Genomic DNA, 14,939 nt, shown 5'->3' with positions numbered 1-14,939 from the left:
ATTTCAGTTTTCAAGTCTTGAACTGTTTCCATTATCTGTTTGATTGTTTTTCCTTGGTTTTCTAGTGTATCATTCACTGATTTATTCATATTTATTCAATTCTTCAAACTTTCTGTTATATTTCTCATCCATTTCTATAAGGGCGTTCTTTACATGCTGTTTAAGGTTGTCAGTCACTTTCATGAAGTCAATCTTTTCTACTTTTTCTTGATTAAGGTGTTCATGTCCTCCCGTTGTGAGGTCGCTGGTTTCTGGTGGCTTCATGTTGCTTTTCAGATTGTTGGATGAATTCTTGCATTGGCATCTGCCCATCTCCTCCTCCAAATGCTCCCCTATGGATCTACTTTTACCGGATCAGGTCTCTTTACCTACTGATGTACCTTCCCAGTGATGGCTCTCCCCAGTGATGGCTCTCCTGGTGCCGAGATCAGATCTCCGTGCCCAATGATGACTCTCCCCAATGCTGGCTCTCCTGGCACCGAGATCATGTCTCCGTGCTGGTGGGGTACCTTGTAAACAAAGCGCCTACCTTGCTTGGTTCAGGCAGGCTATAGAAACAAAGGAACTCCTGCCTGCTTGGTTGCCCTGAGGATTCGGACCGAGTGCCCAGACAGGCTGGGCTGGGTGATATTATGTGCTGAAAGAGGGCAGGGGGGCCGAAGTGGGGAGGGTTCTGGATGCAAGCTGGGTGGGATAGGAAGAAAGAGGCAGTATGCAGGGAGTAGAGGCCCTGCAGAGAGCCCAAGAAGGGTAGGGGGTTGAGGAACTTCTGAGTTCCCTGTCCCGGGCTGGCGCCAAGGGGTCAGAAACTCACCCCAATGTTGGCTCTCCTGGCGCCGAGAGATCAGCCCAGTAGATCTTAAAACTACTATTGAATTAAAAGTATTAAATACTTTTAGTGTGATACCATTTATGATAATTGAAAATATAAAACACATTGTTGTATGTGTAAATAAAAAATGAGAAATGAACTTACCTACCAGTTAGGGGAGTGGTTAGTATTGAGGTGATCCTAAGAGTAGTGGTTCTCATCCTTCCTAATGCTGCTGCGACCATTTATTACAGTTCCTCATGTTGTGCTGACTCCCACATAAAATTGTTTTTATTGTTATTTCTTCATTGTAATTTTGCTACTGTTATGAATGGTAATGTAAATATCTTTGTTTTCTGATGGCTTTAGGTGATCCACAGGTTGGAAACCACTGTCCTAGAGGTTGTAAACAGGCTTCAGTTTTTCCCGTTTATTTTTTTTATAATGTACAGAGATGAACAGATAGTCTTTTGTATTTATTTAAATTAGAAGACATAATATGAATTGTGCTTAGTATAAATTTTTATTGATGAAAACATGGGTATTAGAATGGTATTATGTGCATTTAAAAATAGTTTAAAATTTTTCAACCTGAAAATGCACATTAGTAAATTTGATACCAGAGTTAGTATAGCATACTTATATTTTCCCATTTCTTCCTGTATAGGAATTGTCCTGCTTTCTTTGAACGGATGAGTCTTTCTCTTATTGATGAAGCATTTACAAATGAGTTGTGAGTAGACCACACTAAGTCACATGAACCATTAGATTTGTGTTTATTCACAGAGATGAGAACGAGTATACAGAATTGCTAAACTACATCATTTATCTGATTTTTGTGTAGTGAAATATTGAAAGCATAGTTTCTACAGTGGACTGTGAAATATTTCTTTTACTTAAATATTTTTTATATTAATTTTTGTTATAAATTTTTTGATTATAATAGTTCAGTCAGTAACCATACAGGATATAAATTCAGTCTCTTAAGGACTCTAGAAACTTTATTTGTAAACTATGGCTAGAGCTCTTGTTGACTAGCATTTTTTTAATGAACTTCACTTGACTATAGCAAATTTACAAATGTTATTGAGTAGTGAAATTGAGTTCAGTGCCATCTCTTAGAACACAAGGATTAATTTTAACATAAAATAAAACATTGACAGTAAAATGAAGTGGAAATGGTATATAACTCTACCTTTTTTTCTTTTATTTTTTTAAAACAATCTTTTTCAAAAAAAATTTCACACATTTTTAAAGTGACATAAAAATAACTATTTCAAATGTAGTCTAATTAAAAGTTATAATAACTATTCTTTATTTCTTTGAATTTAAATTATATCAAATTAAGTAACAGATTTAAATTGCATTTATAATTATATGGCAGTTTATACTTTTTAAATAAAAAGCATTTACCAAAAATTATCCTAAGTTTAGGAAGCCTAATTTAAATTGAAAAACTTTAAATAACCTTTAGTTAATGATTTTTATTTATACTTGTTAGGAGGAACTTAAAACCAAAAATAATAACCTATATATCTTTGCATATAAATGTCAATCTAATCAAAGGATGACTGAAAATTAATGACTTTATTTACAAAAAGGTGTTAGAATTTTAGATCTAATTTTTCGTTAAAAGATTTTATATAAATTATAAGAATGACTTAATTGTAAAATTCATAATGATGTTTAAATTTAGAATATTTAATTTATTATAATTTCAGTTCAGATATATAATTAGGAACAGTTAAGATTTTAACTATATAGAATTTGAAAAAAGTTACATAACCTTTTAAGGTAATTTTTATAATTAGGTGAGAACAAGGCATGAACTATTTCCACTTGATTTTCTTGCTAATATTTACAGCTTAACACTAGTGTTAGTTCTTAATTGCTTAGAAAAAAGAAGATAAAGTTAGCAGATATTCTGTAAATAATATATAATAAATTCTAAGAATTAACCATTGAAAAATAAATGTTTCTTGGAATGTTTGAGAAGTACCTAAGCTGGTGGTGGTTCAGCCCAGAAATTCTGGGTACTTGGATGGGGGAAGCACGAGGTTCAGAAGTTGAAGGCTAGCCTGGCCAATTAAATAAAAATTTTTAAAAACTAAAATAAAAAAGAAAGACAATAAGAGAAAAATAAAAACAGACTGGGGATATAGCTCAGTTGTAGAATGCTTTGCCCAGCATGTGTGAGGCTCATGGTACATTCTCTCCCATGATCCCCACATGATCCCCAAACTCCCAATTTACTTGGGAGATCTTGTCTTTTTCTACTTCCCTATTTGTTCTTGAGTTCTGCATTAGTCAGGGTTCTCTACAAGAACAAAATTTACACACACACACACACACACACACACACACACACACACACACACACGGGATTTATCAGAATAATTTACAAGCTGTGGTCCAGCTAGTCCAACAATGACTCTCTACCAACGGAAGGTTCACCAGCTGATGTTCGGCATATGCCATAATCCTGAAGTAGGCTCAGTTGCCAGTGAAGGAATGGACTCCCCAGTGAGAAAGAGAAGAATCAGGCAAAGACAGCAAGCAAGCTTTCTTCTTCCATGTCCTTCATATAGGCTGCCAGCAGAAGGTGTGGCCCAGACTAAAAGTGGGCCTTCCCACCTCAGAAGATCTGAATTAGAAGTGGGTCTTCCTACTTCAAATGATTTAATTAAGGAAAAAAAATCCCTCACAGTATACCCTGCCTTTTGGTTTTTAGTTCATTTCAAATATAGCCAGTTTGACGAGCGAGGATAGCTATCACAAGTGCTTCTAATAGTTTTTAAATTATTTTTAATCGTGTGTGTGTATATGTACCTGTGAGTGGGGGTGCTTCAAAAGGCCAGGGGTCCTTGGAGTTGGAGTTGTGTAGGTGTTTGTGAACTGCCTGTTTTGTATGCTGAGGATGAAATTGTATTCCTCTGGAAGAGCTGCGCTCTTCTTAACCACTGAGCCGTCTCTTCAGTGCTCAAGTGATTTTTGTAATAATAAATATTGTTTCAGAAAATTTTTGATAGTGTTAAAGGAAAAATATAAAACATTAAAAGCTGTATATATATTATATGATAGAATGTTTTGGAATTTTGAAAAATTTTTTGATAGCTGAACAATTAAAACCATTTTATCACCATTTTACTCTTTCTAGTACTGTTTCTAAAAATGTTTATATCTTCAGTGTTAGCTAAGTGAAGAACATAGATCCAACACAGTCCTGAAGTTTTATAGACAAATCAGAAAGATTTCAAGAATGCTGTATATGGAGTACATGAGAAACTTTAGAAAATGTTTAGTGAAGACTATATTTGTCTCCCTAGTAGTTGACCCCTTTATGCTAATTAGGTTGTGACTAAATTCAGTTTGTAACAGTTAGGTGATCTCATTGTATACTTTTCAAGACTTTGAGATTCTCAAATTTAAGGACACTTTAGATGTCAGTCAGTTGCTTTGTCTTTGTAAGGTTTTGTCGTCATAATCTGAAATCCTGCAAATTGTTACAGCTTGTGTGTCAGCTCCAATAGAGGAAGCTCAGCTTTGAGGCTGAATTTCTAAAACTTGACGCAGTTTGTCTACTGCGGTCCACTCCCCACTATTTTGTGGACTCATAGATACGGATTGTATGTGAGTGAAGTGCTGTCAGTCCACACTAAGGCTTTTCTTGTTGTTGTCCCATTGCAGAGAGGTTCTGATGGCTGGGTGAAGAGAGGAAAACGGCAGAAAGGCTGAAGCGCTGTGATACTGTAAGTATTCGTTTGAAAAAGAAGTTTAAGAATATTTCATGTCCATTTGTTTCAGGGAAAATATGTTAAAGATACATGCAAAATATAGAGGTAGATATTATAATCATCTTAATAATTTATAAGGCCTAGTCCCGTGTTGCTTTTAAAAATTGAAAATGTGTTCTCATGTATTAAGATGAGGAATTTTCCAATAGCATTGAAAAATATTTCTAATTCTAACAAGGATTGATATATTCTGTGTACATTTGCTTATTTAAAACTATCAGAATCCAGAAAGTCATTGTAGTTTTATAGGTTGTGATTTGTTTGGGTGGCTTATTGTTTAGGTTATTTTGTAGAATTATTTATTTGCTGATTTATTTATGTATTTCATTATTTATTTATTTGATTATTTAGTAAATTATTTATCTGATGAATTATTAATACATCTTCATGACATGTTTTAAATTATTTATAACTTAATTTTGAGTTTATTGCTTTTAGACGCTGCATTGTTCCTGACTAGTTTTGATTTTTTTCTTTGTGGTTCTTGAAAATTAAAGTATTAGCTCTAAGGCAGAGAGTACATTCATTCCAGTGCCACGAACTTCTTTTTATTTTTACTCTGTTGGTAATTTATGTCAGTGATAAGATTTTAGCTACGTTTCATCATTTAGCATTAACTTTTACCTTTTAGGTGATAAAGTGTCAGGGTATTGTGTATGTGGTCATTGTGAATCACTTGCTGATTAATGATAGTGTTTCATATGTAAACAAAACTGTAACTTGACATTATTTTTTGTCTCTCTGAAGGCAGGTCTGCATTTCTTGTTTTGAAATAAATGATGGAATTATTTAATTTTACTGACAAGTCTGTTTTACCCCTGGAATACTTTGGGCAAAGTTCATAGAATTGAATTGCAACTTAGATTTGGATCCCTTCTTTGCTTAAAGTTGAGTATATGGACATTTGGAAAACAGCAAGATACTTATATAAATTTTCTATCTCTCATAATGACATTTATTTACTTCATCTTACAAATAATTCTAATAAGTTGGATTGTTTTCTGTTATAAACAATGAATATCATTTCTTCTTCTGATCCTGTTTCATAATGGTAATTATCAGAGTTTTCCTTTAGTATGAGTATGTAAGTAGTCACGTGAACAAGGGCATGCCATGTCTGCAGCATGGTTTTCATTTCCTCATTATGCTCGTTACTTTTTACACTTGGAAAGAAGCTGCCCTGTATCTCTAAAGTTGAGAACACTGTGACTCCTCTAGGTAGGTTCTATTACAGAACTGTAGATTATGCACATATATCCAAACTCTTCCCTCAAAAGATTCCATATATTAATATTTAATTAAAATGCTGCAGTAATATCTTTTTATGCTTGTCTTGAAAAATGTTCTTCAGTGATTTATGAAACATGTATTTAGAAGTGTGTATACCAGACATATCTGGGTTTTCTACTCTATAGAAAAGAGCTTCATATATTGTTGGATATGGAATTCCATTTTAAAATGTTCTTTAATATACTTGTTGTGGTCTTTTGAAGAAAAGTGTTGCATTCTCCTGTAGGATGATTAATAAAAACCCAGAGATAGATATTAGGGTTCAACCTGAAGGTCAGAAAAGCAAAATAGCCAGGCACTGGCTCTTACCTCTGTCTTAGTCTGAAACGTGATCCTGCCTCCAGGAATCTCAGAATGAGACTGTGCCTGAGAGCTGTCTCCTCCCGTTTTATATTTCTCTCTAGGGCTGGGATTAAATATGTGCACCACGAACTCCTGGTTTCTGTGACAAATTAATGTGACTACTGGGATAAGATGTGTGTCACCACTGCCTGGTGTGCAAGGCTGACCAATGTGGCTGTTTTACTCTCTGATCTTCAGGCAAACTTTATTTATGAAATTACAATTGAAATACCACTGCATTCTGCATTTCTGAATAAAGTATGTGTTAGCAGTCATGGTAATCTACTGAAGGTACATTATTATTAACATCTATTGATAGAGTACTAACTGAATTGTACAAGTGATTATTCCTTTGATGATACACATGTATATATAATTACTGAAGCACAGGCATCTGGGAATTTATTCTGACAGTAAGATAATTTTAAGAACTTGTGTTTGAGCTGGTGGTGGTGGCACATGCCTTTAATCCCAGCATTTGTGAGGCAGAGGTAGGCGCATCTCTGTGTGTTTGAGGCCAATCTGGTCTACAGAACAAGTTCTAGGACAGCTAGAGTTGGTGCACAGAGAAACCTTGTCTTGAGAAAACCACCAAAGAGCTTGTGTTTGAAAAGAGATATTAATATAGCCTATTATAGATAATATTATTCAGTTCTTACCATATATAAATATGGTAAATACCCAGTATATTTTAGTTAGATTTCATGACTTTCCCAATGAAGTAACACTGTAATTGTAATTTTCGTTCTTTCTTTTTTTTTTTTATTTTAAGGATGAGGAAATAGAGAGTTGGAGATGTTAAGTAGCTTTTTATTGTCATATAGCTGAACGTAAGTGGGGGGCATTGGGATTAGGAATCATTTAGTTAGCTCAAGGGGGCCTTTCTATATCTATTATTTTTATATAGAGAGAGATAGTATAATACAGTATTTAGCTGGAGATTGTTCTAATTTATTAGTCACATTTTTTTTTACAGGTTTAGCTTGTTCAGTTTGTGTTATACCCAATTATCTTTTTTGAATGGTAGACATATAACTTGAACTACTTGTATTTTCTGATTGGATATTTTTAATGCATAGAATCGAACAAAACTGCGTACTTGTATCTCTGAGATCCTATGTATTTACCTGCCAGATAATCAATACAAAGATCACATCTTTGACAGTTAACCTCAAGGCATGCCCAGGGCTCTGTTTGTTCCAGTATGATTTGTCCATAAGAATACTATAATATTGTTAGGACTAGACACATATTTTTAAAAGGATGATTGGTGGTTAGGTTTTTACATACATGGCCACATACTATTAAATCAAGCCTTAATACAGGACACAAGCATTTTAACATGTTCATAAACAGGACAAAGTAATCATTTCAGCTTCTAACACAGCTACTTATTTTAGAGACAGGGTTCCACTATCTAGCCCAGGCTGGCCTGGGACTTCTTATCCTCCTGTCTTAGCCTCTTAAGTGCTGGGATCAAAGACATACACTACCATGTCCAGTTCAGTACAGTTTTTAAATCACATGTAATTATTTAAACGACTCTTGGGAGTCTCAGAGAGTAAAAAAAGATGTCAGTTTGTATGAGGCTTATGGGAAAGGGTTTCTCTAACTCTATTTGCTATCTTCAAACAGGAAGATCTCCATCCTGGTTCTTAAATAGGTACACCAAATCCATTAGACAACAGATGAATTCAACAACAGTTTGTGTGTGGGTTGGTGTGAATGCCATAGCAAGCAGGTGAGGGTAATTCAAAGTTGTAATTATTTAGATAATATTATATCATGAAATCCTAGTTCACTTAGTGATATGAAATATTACCATTGCTATGATGACTATGAATTTGTTATCTTATCTAAGACAGTTTTGAAGCCGTTATTGGCCAGGATAGGCAACTGTCGAGTGGAGCCTTCCTGGGTTCTGATAGCCTGTGTACTGCCTGTTGAGAAGCACTTTCACTTGATTAAAATATCTTTAAAGTTGTCTTTTTTTCTTAAACAATTTTATTATGGGCCACTATTTATCTTTTGTTTGTTTTACCTCAGCCAGTGTGGTTGGTGGCTGTCTTTTGGGAAAGGCTACCACTGTACTGCTGTTGGCACCTATTTACCTTTGCTTTAGCTCATTCAGTTGTGCCTTATATAACTAATAAAGAAGCGAGGAATACTTTATGTCATAGCTAAGTTTACATTTGTTGATGTTTTTCATTACTTAAAAAAATTTTGCTCATATGCCTTCTCTTCTGAGTCTTCTCAGTTCGTAGATCCCCACCTGATTCATGTTCTCTCTCAAAAACCAAGAAAATTAAAGAAAACACAAAACAAAAGCCAATAAGCTGTAACAAAAAGTATACATAAAAACATGAAATCCATTTTGTATTGATCACTTCTTTGCATGAGGCCTGCTCTGGAGTGTGGTTGATATAACCAGTGACATTCTGTTGGAGGAAACTGATTTTCCCTCTATGAGCTTCTTGGTTAGAGGTGGGACTTTGTGCCCACCCCTTTTCCATTCTGCTGGCCCTTGTCTGGGGAGAACTGTGCAGGTCTTGTGTGTGCTGTGACAGCCTCTGTGCTCACATGTGTATCAGTCCTGTTGTGTATGGAGGATGCTGTTTTCTTGGAATCCTTTGCCTTCTTACAATCCTTCTGCCTCCTCTCTCACATAGATCCCTGAGTTTGATAACTTCGCATCCCAATCAGGGCTGAAGGGTTAGAGCTCATTTTCACGGAGGACACAATGAAAGGGTATTATTACTGGGAATAGAAAGATAAACAGGCAAAGTGGACCACAGTAAAGTGGACAGTTGTCATTTTTTATATCAAATATTGAAGCATTCTGTGTTTCTTTTTGCCTTAAGTCTGGTAATTAACAGTGTGTTTGACATTTACTGAAAGCTAATTCTGTTCGTTAAACTTTCAGAATTTACAATTTTGTTGAACGATCCAGTGATCTTACTAATTTTTTTTAAAAAAAATATGTGCTTCGTATCACATATGATGGTAAAGCTGGCAGTTTTGTCAGATCATTTTAATCCTATTTTCTGAGTAAATTCTGTGTGATAAAACAGAACTTCAAGAGTGTAGCTTAAATTTTCCCTTCTCCCTTCCCTTTTCCTACCTCTTTCATTTGATGGCTTACTTACATTATTTAGTTCTAATTCGACTCTAAAAGCCTCATTTCTAGTTTGTGTTTAGTTTATAGATGGCTTGATTACTTTAACCAAGTAACTGTAGAGGCATGTTTGTCCTCCACTGTCCCAATGCTCTGTGCCTGCCTGCTGCCTGCTCCCTATGATGACAATGGACTCGAGCCCTCTGAAGCTGTGAGTATCCATTTGTCTGGTCATGGGGTCCTAGCACAGCAATAGAAAAGTATTAGTAAGACAACTTCCATGTCTCAAGATGTGTCTTTTCCTATCTTAGGTCTGATGTAAAGATAACATGATTCATTTATTTAATAGTATTCTAAAGTTGTTGAGGTATTTGGTTTTTTTTTTTTTTGCCTTGCAATGATTTTATATAACCAAAGTAATTGATCTTAAGAATTATTTTTTCTGCAATCATATATTTTGATTTCAATTTAATATTAATATTTTTCAAGATACCATTAGCTATTATTTATATTGTATTTTTTAATTAAAATTGGGCTAATTTTACCCCTTCTTGACACCATGGCCTTCAAAAAAGATTTAGTAAAGTTACTTTTTGAGTGTGCCAAGTTCCTATTTTACACCATTTTTGTCATTCCATATACCTATATTAATCCATCTCTTTAGCTTTACTTTGTACTTCATTGCCTTAATTAGATTACACTGAGCCCAGTATACACAAAAATTTCATGAGACTTAGGAGGAAATAATATAATTATTTTACTGTATAAACTTGTAAAATGTCTGGGAAACTGCATTGCTTAATAGTTGTGATTACTTCATTGTTCAAGTTTATTCCAGGGTTGAGAGAATTTGAACATACTCTGGTGTAGTTATGAGATAAATCACAATACTGCATAACATACTTCAGATAGAAAATGTCAATATAAGTTGGATATAATTTCTCGTTTAAGTTAATAAGCCAGTAACTCTTTAAATTAGATGACTGCTACTTTGTGCTAGTTTCTGAGACAATCAGCAGTGTTTCTGTGACAATTAGCAGTTTCTTCTTGGTGACAAAAGTATTTTGAACTTCTTTATGGAAATATAATTTTTGCTGAAAGGCATTTTGCTTGTATTTAGCTATAGATGGTATTTGCCAAGGCCTATAAAGAAATAGGATTGGGGAGTAGGTTAGAGGGAGAGGTGGGAATGATGTTACCACAGTACTTGTGTATGGAATGCTCAAAAATATAAAAAATTTCAAACAAAAAGAAATGGAGTTAGCAAGTTCAGATAGTAGAAGAAAGCTCATTCTCCTTATAGTACTTGATTTTTTTCATGTTTCATTAAGTATGTCTAAAATCTTATTTGGGGTTTCTGTTTGCTTTTTAAATAAGTAAAAGTCTGATTTTTCATGTGAAGAAAATTGAGAAGAATATGCTAATGAAGTAACAGGTCCCAAGTTGTTACAGTTGTGGAATTGAGAGTTGGTCTCCTATTTTTTTTTCTCTCTCTCTCTCAGCAAATGTTATAACCATTTACTTAAAATCTTTTTTGGGCTGGAAATATGATTCAGCAGTTAAGGGCACTGTCTGACTTATTCCAGAGGACTTTGGTTCAATTTCTAGCACCCACATGGCTCACAACTGTGTGTAGCTTCAGTTCCAGGGCATCTAGTACCCTCACACAGACATACATGCAGGCAAAATATCAACGCACCTGAAACTAAATCTTTGCCAGGCGTGGTGGCACACACCTTTTATCTTGCCACTTAATGGGCTACCCCGCCTTGATCCCAGGACTCAGGAGGCAGATGTAGGTGGATCTCTGACTTCCAAGACAGCCAGTGCTGTTACAGGGAAGCCCCATCTCAAAAAAACCCAAATAAATAAATAAACAAACAAAAATAAAACAAAATTCTGTACTGGGAATTTTCTAGTTTATACTGAATTTAACACATGCTACTTTTAAATATATGATTTATTCTCACTGTTCTGTAGTATTTCACGCTACAGTATTTGTGCATTTATTTTCTTTTCACTGATACTGAATGTCAGCATTATATATTGAAGTCTACACGAATATTTGTGGGGGTCTGCAAGGTTCCATACTTTGAGCACATAGGTCAGTGTATGATTTCAATGAGCATATCTCCCTAAAACTTACGTATTTGAATACCTGGTCCCCAGTTGGTGGCACTGTTTGATGAAGTTCTTGAGGTGCAGCTTTCTTGGAGGAAGTATGTCACTGGAGGTGGGCTTTGAGAATTTAAAGACTCAAACCATTTTCAGTTTGCTTTCTGCTTTCTTCTTGCTATTGAGGATGTGAGCTCTTAGCTCCTTTTCCAGTCACTCTGTCTGCCTGCTGCCTCTGCTCTGCACTTTGGACTCTAACCCTCTGGAACTGTAAGACCAAGTAAACTCTTGTCTGAGTTGTTTTGATTTTGGTGTTTAATACAGCAATAGGAAAACAACTGGTAGGGTACCCAAACCTTTCCTTCTCTTAGTGTAAAATCTTTATTATAAAATACTTTGTGAAAGATGTTTAAAATGTATTGTATCTAATTTTTATAATTTTAGTTTGCGGGAAACTAACCTGTGTGCTATTGATTTATTTATCAAACCAATCCAAGTGCTGTGTTACCTCTGAGGGGTCTTCTTTGGGTTTGTTTTCTCTGCTAGTTAAATAGTTAAAGGGCAGGAAAAGCAGCTCAGTAAGTAGCAGCAGATAATCTTTATTTAAGGTGAAGAACTGCATGCACACACATACTCATGCTCAGAGCAAAAGACTCCCTGCAAGTTAGAGCTGTTAGAAACTTGCTGTTTTCCTGCAGGACTGGGCTTTAAGTGTTTGGTGGGCTGGAATGTGTGTCCTCTTCCCCTAAATCAGACTTGGTCAACTTAGACAAAGAAGAGATGCTGATGAACCCGCAGCTTTGGGGTAAACACATCCAGTTCCAGCCGTGAAGGGGCCCCTCTGGACCTTTTTCTTTTTTTTATCAGTTTGAGACAGTGAAGTATGCCTTCTTCGCTTAACTGTCTGTGGCCCCCTTTCATATTTGTCTGCCTGTTAGAAGTCTGTCAGACTTCTCGTTCCTCACTTGTTCTGTACATAAGTAGTAAGACATAGGTTTGCTTATTATTAACAGTATGATTTTGTTCCCGGATGGTTATGTTCTCTTAATAGTGAAATTATGATGATTGAAAATGGTATACTTTTAAACACATTTGAAAAGAAAAATAGCATGCAAGCCAGATATTAGAATATTATTATTTTTACTTTTTCACTGAAAGGATTTCTTACTGAAATTAAAGGAAAAGATTAGCTATATGGATAGGTTTGGGTCATTTCTCATATCAGTAGTTTCATGAAGCTGAGAAATGTTTATGCTGTGTAATAGACAGATGTTTCTCTAACAGTGCAATACATTATGTGCCACAGTGGTCTTGTGTGTTAATCATAAATGCTGTCTTACATTCGTTGAGACTTGACAGGCGTAAACAAAACTATATTTATTTAGGATATTGTTTTTGTTCTCTCTTTCTCTCCTTTCTATAGCATTAATAAACACCTTTTAACATCATTATAAGATTTGCAGAAAATATTCTTTTTTTGTGATTTTTCTCATATACCAATTTAAAATACCCACTAAAATACTTCTAAAAGATTCTTTTTGTATATTAAGCTTACTTTGAAGAATTTCTCATATGTGGCAGTTTTACTTTTTTTGCTCCTCTACTTTGAGGGTAGTAACGAATATTTTCTTAAAGTTGTGGAGCAAGATCTGCCCACCCCTCAATTACAGCCAGTCAGCCTAGTGTGAGATTGTAATGGGGGGTTTACAATCTACTGCCTGGAGTTTAGATTCTCTCTTTGGGCAGGTGTATAGTAACCCACTGGTTTTTCTTTTCCTTTTACTTAGTTTATTACATGAACACCTTCAAACCCCACTACCTCTGCACTGTGACACTGGTAGACATTCGTATTTACATATAGTCAGATAATCCCTATATTTGGAAATTATTCCTATTGTGTGGTTTTATTCCACGGAACCTATCATAGTTAAAATGTGGTTTGGATGCAAAGGAAATAATTAATGATTGGAAGCTAGAGAGTTGGTAAATTATTTATTCTGGCCCCGAGGAAGCGGAGAAGCTGAGTGATGACTAATGTCACTTGTGGTGCTGGTTGTCCTTCTGATTCTCTTCCATGGTTTTGTGGTATGCTGAAGCACCTGCTAGCTATCTGTACACCCTCCTGCTGCTGCCGCATCAAAGGCAAAGGCTTAGTTTTAAGGAAGTTTGTTTAGTTTGGAAAGGAAATGACTAAAATGACTCTTCTTAAGTCAGGGATTTTTGTTTTGTTTTGTTTTGATTTTTTTTTTTTGCTTCTTCATCATTTCGTAATATGAAAAGATTTTTTTTTTTGTGGCCTGATAGGAAATCTAGAATGTGCATTTTATTTAGCCAGGAAAGACTGACTTTATTATCTTTGTTTTTTATTAAATACTTAAAGAATGGAGCTTCTTTATTGTTCTCAGACTAATTAAAAACCCTGTTAAAGGAGATGATTAGTCTGCTAAAGATCAGATCCACTTTCTGGTAACATTGAATAAAAACCACTGCTCCTGTTTGACAAGGGTGGTCTCCTTTGTCTTAATGGCCGAGGTTTATAGTCAGTACTCCGAAAGTACATTTCTGCCCTGGTTCTAGCTCAGCTTCTGAGTTTCTCTGATAGACAGAAAGAGTTTGTCAGAAAGCACAACCTTCCCTGGTCTGATTGTACTGGTCAGGTCCTTAGAAAGTACATAGTGAACAGCAGATAATGTGCATGCTGTGTTAGGAGAATGAGCTCTTGTGCTGCTGTCAGGGCTTACTGTTGTTCAAGTCCAGAAACTGAGCTTTTCTTCTGCCTGTTACTAGTGACTTGTTTATAGAGATTTCTAACTTTAACATAAAAATAAGGGACAATTGACTGGCATACAAAGCAATAATGTTGGAAGTGGTCCTGTATTCAGTGTGTTTTGACTTACTGACTTGCTTCTCTTCATCAAACATTTACTAATCTTGTGTGCCAGCCCTCTGGGAAGAACTATTAACTACTACTGCACGTAACCGCCTCTTAAAGAGGGCAGTGCAGCTTGTGCTATTGAGAGCCTTTGCAAGGGCTCTTTCATGTGTATAGCAACTCAGGATTGCTGTCTCTGTTGTTACCTCTGTTTTACAAAGGAGCCTTACTAAAATGATGGCATTTAGTTTTTGGTTTTATTGTGGTTTTTCTGTCCTGCATCTGTAGAAAAAAGGGAACATGCTAAATCTTATTTTAAAATGTCTATGAATTGCAGTCTAGGTTGCTTAATAATCACTATCATTTATGGACCATTTAATTTTGGGAGTGATACTGCATCTATTTATTTATTTAATTAAAAAAAATGAAACAGTATCTTACTGTGTGGTCCTGGCTGGCTGGCCTCGGGAACTCACTTTGTAGACCGATCTGATCTCTTTTTTGTTTTTGTTTTTGTTTTTGTTTTTGTTTTTGTTTTTGTTTTTGTTTTTCGAGACAGGGTTTCTCTGTGGTTTTGGAGCCTGTCCTGGAACTAGCTCT

At 35.3% G+C, this 14,939-nt stretch overlaps 1 protein-coding gene across 4 annotated transcripts in view; it reads left to right on the top strand.

Annotated features, from left to right (window-relative positions):
* Tbc1d5 (TBC1 domain family member 5) overlaps positions 1–14,939 on the top strand; it is a 449,388-nt gene that overhangs the window by 32,959 nt on the left and 401,490 nt on the right. For 3 of the 4 annotated variants that reach the window (XM_026790055.1, XM_013354327.2, XM_026790053.1), the window contains exons 2-3: positions 1,479–1,544; positions 4,499–4,560. The gene's annotated coding sequence lies outside the window, so the exon portion shown is untranslated. The remainder of the gene's footprint in view (positions 1–1,478; positions 1,545–4,498; positions 4,561–14,939) is intronic. The other variant, XM_026790054.1, reaches the window with a different exon arrangement.

The sequence above is a fragment of the Microtus ochrogaster genome, unplaced genomic scaffold, assembly GCF_000317375.1.
Source record: "Microtus ochrogaster isolate Prairie Vole_2 unplaced genomic scaffold, MicOch1.0 UNK40, whole genome shotgun sequence".
Lineage (NCBI taxonomy): Eukaryota > Metazoa > Chordata > Mammalia > Rodentia > Cricetidae > Microtus > Microtus ochrogaster.
This window is presented reverse-complemented; position numbering and strand designations above follow the sequence as displayed.